We start from the raw sequence: 4,694 nt of genomic DNA on the forward strand, positions 1-4,694 counted from the left end.
TCGACGACACCATTCTGCTCAGGAGTATAAGGAGCAGATAATTCGTGAGTAATACCAAGTTCATCAAGATAATCATCAAGACCAGTGTTTTTGAACTCGGTTCCATTATCACTCCTAATATGTTTGATCTTGATGCCAAAGTTCGTGGAGGCCCTTGAAGAAAATCATTTGAAGATTTCCTGCACTTCAGTTTTATACACTATGATATGCACCCAAGTATATCTGGAATAATCATCAACTATGACGAAGCCATATAAAGATGCTGCATTGGTTAGTGTGGCATATTGAGTAGGTCCAAATAAATCCATATGAAGCAATTCAAATGGACGTGTAGTGGTCATGATAGTCTTTGAGGGATGCTTGGATCTGGTCATTTTCCCAGATTCACAAGCACCGCAGAGATGATCCTTGAGGAATTTGACTGATTCGATGCCGATGACATGCTTCTTCTTCGCGAGCGTGTGCAAGTTCCTCATGCCTGCATGACCTAGTCATCGGTGCCACAACCATCCTTCTGAGGTTTTTGCTAGTAAGCAAGTGGTTGGTTGAGGACCTGTAAAGAAATCAACAATGTACAAATCCCCTCTTCTTACACCTTCGAAGACTTTGGATCTGTCAGATTCCATGATGACTACACATCTATATCTACCAAAGATAACAATCATATCAAGATCACAAAGCATCGAGACTGACATGAGGTTAAAACCAAGGGATTCAACAAGCATCACTTTGTCCATATGCCTATCCTTGGAAATAGCCACTTTGCCAAGTCCCAATACCTTGCTTTTACCTTTGTCAGCATATGTGATTTGCTTCAGAGGTGATGGAGTTAGTGGCATATTCATCAGTAAGCTTTTATCACCTGAAGATTTTCAAGACAGCATTTGGGAACCCAGATTTTCCTCAGGGGAGGACCATTCCTGCAGTTAGTTCCAACATATCTAGAAAATACTTCACCAAATTGATTTTTGAACGGTTCTTAGTTGGAGTCAAATGACTCATCTGAGGAATAGGATAATTCACATGAAAAGCCAGTTAGATTAGATCGATCAAAAGGAGGCCCAGTAGCAGCAACCCATGAGGTTTCGGGATACTGCTCAGGTTTCCAATAAGATCCATCAACATTTAATTTCCTCCCAAAGGCAATTCCTTCGTTCCTCGGGTTCCTGTTCAAGATCTGGTTTTTGAGCACATCACAGAGGGTTTGATGTCCTTTGAGGCTTTTGTATATGCCTGTCACGTACAATTCCTTCAATCCTGCATTTTCATCAGTAACATTTGTGTTTTCCTCAAGTGAGGAAATAGACACAACAGGTGCAGTTGAAGAATTTGTAGCAATAGTAGAATTTGATGATTCTGGTGAGGAATTAGCAGTTTCGCATTCAATGCATTTTCCATACGCTAGTAATGAATCATTTTCCATACGAAGATCATCATGAGACATCCTCAGCTTCTCAAGATCAAGCTTCCTTTGAAGAAATTCATAGGAAAGCTTCTCAAGATCAGTGAGGAGTGTATCATAACGATCCTGAAGATTATCAAATCTAGACTGAAGACTTTTCACATCTTCAGTGAGGATTTGGGTAAGGTTCATTTCATCATTCAACAAATCATCACTTTTATCAAGCAGTTTCCGAAGCTTTTCCAGGGCAGTTTGTTGTTTAGTGGCAATGATAGCAAGTTTTCTGTAACTGGGTTTCTTATAATCATCAAGTTCACAATCACTTGAATCAGAGGAGGAGGCATTATTTGGTACCTTTGAACCTTTTGCCATGAAGCAATAGGTTTGAGCGAAGTCATCAGCATAGTCATCAGTGTGGATGGTGCAATCATTTTCTTCAAGATTGAAGATTGACTTGCTGACGAAAGTGGTTGCCAGTGCAAGACTAGCCTGTCCGGATTCTGAGTCTTCATCAGAACCCTCTTCTTCATCACCTTCCTCTGATTCTGCCTCTGAGTCCATTTCCTTGCCAATAGGTGCCCGAGCCTTTCTGAAACTAGTCTTCATGTGCGATGAGGGCTTTGAAGATGAGGATTTTGAAGATTTCTTCTTCTTCTTCAAGTCATTAGAACTGTCATCCTTGTATTTCTTCTTCTTTGATTCCTTTCCCCAATGGGGACTATCAGCAATGTAATGACCTGATTTCTTGCACTTGTGGCAGGTTCATTTCTTGTAGTCCTCAGATGAAGATTCTGATTTCCTCATGTCTTTTCTTGAAGATTTACCAAGCTGGCCACGTCGTGTAAATCTCTGGAATTTCCTCACGACCATTGCAAGATCGTGTCCAAATTCTTCTGGGTCACCAATGCTGTCATATGTGTCTTCTTCAGATGAGGAAATTGCTCTAGCCTTCAGTGCACGTGGTCTGGAATAGCTTGGTCCATATAGATCTTTCTTTTCTTCTAGCTGGAATTCATGAGTATTTAGCCTTTCGAGTATATTAGTTGGATCAAGCATCTTGTAGTCTCGTCTTTCTTGAATCATCAGAACTAAAGTATCAAATGAAGAATCCAAAGATCTCAGCAGTTTCTTCAAAACTTCATGATCAGTGATGTCTCGACCTCCCAGTGCTTGCAGTTCATTTGATATGTCAGTGAGGCGATCAAAGGTGTCTTGGCAGCTTTCATTGTCATGTCTCTTGAAGCGATTGAAGAGATTGCAAAGAATATCAACACGAGAGTGACGCTGGGTTGATACTCCTTCATTTACCTTGCACAGTCCCTCCCAGATCAGTGTTGCAGAACCCAAAGCACTTACTCTTCCAAACTGGCTTGGGCTCAGATGGCCACAGATGATATTCTTTGCTTGAGAATCAAGTTGCTTGAATTTCTTCACATCAGCAGCAGAGACACTAGCTGAGATGATGGGACGCCATGTTCCACAATATACCAGAGATCATTATCAATAGCTTGTAGATGCATTTGCATTTTGTTCTTCCAGAAGGGAAAGTACTTTCCTTCGAAGGTAGGACATGTTGCAGTCCGTTAAACATGCCTGCAGTCGACATAACTAAAACTCCAGGTGGTTAAACCAAAATCACACAGAACAAGGGAGTACCTTGCTCTGATACCAATTGAAAGTGCGTTATATCGACTAGAGGGAGGGTGAATAGGAGATTTGAAGAATTTCATCACTGAGGAAATTTCTTTTGAGGAAATTCCTCACTGATGACTAATTTACAGCGGAAATAGTAAAGGATCACAAGTGCAAAGTTTCACAACAACAGTTTTTCAGAGTGAGGAATGTGAACACAGATTGCACTTTGAGCAGGCTCACAGAATACAGATGAGGATTAACTGACGTGAAGAATTTGGGGTTGAGGAAATTCAGAGAAAGTCTTCTGCAAATTCTTCAGACAGTAGCAGGGAAAGTCATCAACACATAATACGAGGAAAGTAAGGAGTTGAGGAATTAGAACCCGTTTCTCAGTGAAGACAGTCGTTGATGACCTAGTTCCAACAACTGTGACAGTCGTACATCGGGTTTGGAGCGGCTTGGTATTGAAACCAAAGGACACACAGTCCCGGGACACACAGTCCCGGGACACACAGTCCCTACCGTGTTCTCCTTGGGCTGAGAACACACAGTCCTCGCCCAACACTCGTGGTAAGTCTTCAGGGTAGACTTCCAAACCCTCACAAACTTGGTCACCCGGCGATCCACAATTGACTGCTGGAAAGCTCTAGACCGTGACGCCTAACCGTCTGGAGGATGCACAGTCCTCAAAGGTAAAAGGCTTCAGTCCCACTCAGGAACAACTTCTTCAGTGATGCTCAATCACTAGGTATGGTTTGTGGTTTCGGTGTATGGGGTATTTCCTCACTGATGAATTACTCTCGAAGACTGTGAGGAATTGGGTTGCTCTTATGACAAGTGTCAGTTTCTAACGGAGCAGCCAACCAGCTAATGGTTGTGGGGGGTGGCTATTTATAGCCTCGGAGCATCCCGACATGATTTGATACTAATGCCCTTAAATAATATGACCGTTGGAGTGGATAAGACCAATGACTTGGCATGGCTATCGAAACGGTCGGAACCCTCAACTGTGAGAGTCCTCATGTCACTCGTATTCCTCACTTGAGGCTTTTGGTAGGATTAGGCTTGGGTTGAGCATCATGAGGAAATTCATTCCAAAGTGTAATTTCGACCCCCTTTAACAGTACGGTGTTCCTATTACTCAAATGCAAAGAAAATAAAATAGAAAGAGTAAATCTTCATGCTTCAAATTCTTCAGAGTGATTTTCTTCAAGACACACCGGATTCCTCAATTTCAGTATCTTGATGAGGAATATCAATTTCATCGCAGATTCCTCGCGTTTCATTTCTTCACCTTCATGCCAATTTCTTCAACCGAAGATATATATTTTTAGGGTTCGATATTCTTCAAATATCTCAAACTCCTCAATGACTTATAGATCCTGTGTACACTTATAAACACATTAGATACTTAACCTATAAGTCTTCAAACCACCAAAATCACTAAGGGAACTAGATGCACTTACACTAAGCTTGGGGATGCCCCGGGAAGGCATCCCCTCTTTCGTCTTCAATCCATCGATAACATTACTTGGAGCTATATTTTTATTCACCACATGATATGTGTTTTTCTTGGAGCGTCTTGTATCATAGGAGTCTTTTCTTTTTGTTGTGTCACAATCATCCTTGTTGCACACCATTTGAGAGAGACATGCAC

This window comes from Hordeum vulgare, chromosome 4H (assembly GCF_904849725.1).
Source record: "Hordeum vulgare subsp. vulgare chromosome 4H, MorexV3_pseudomolecules_assembly, whole genome shotgun sequence".
NCBI lineage: Eukaryota > Viridiplantae > Streptophyta > Magnoliopsida > Poales > Poaceae > Hordeum > Hordeum vulgare.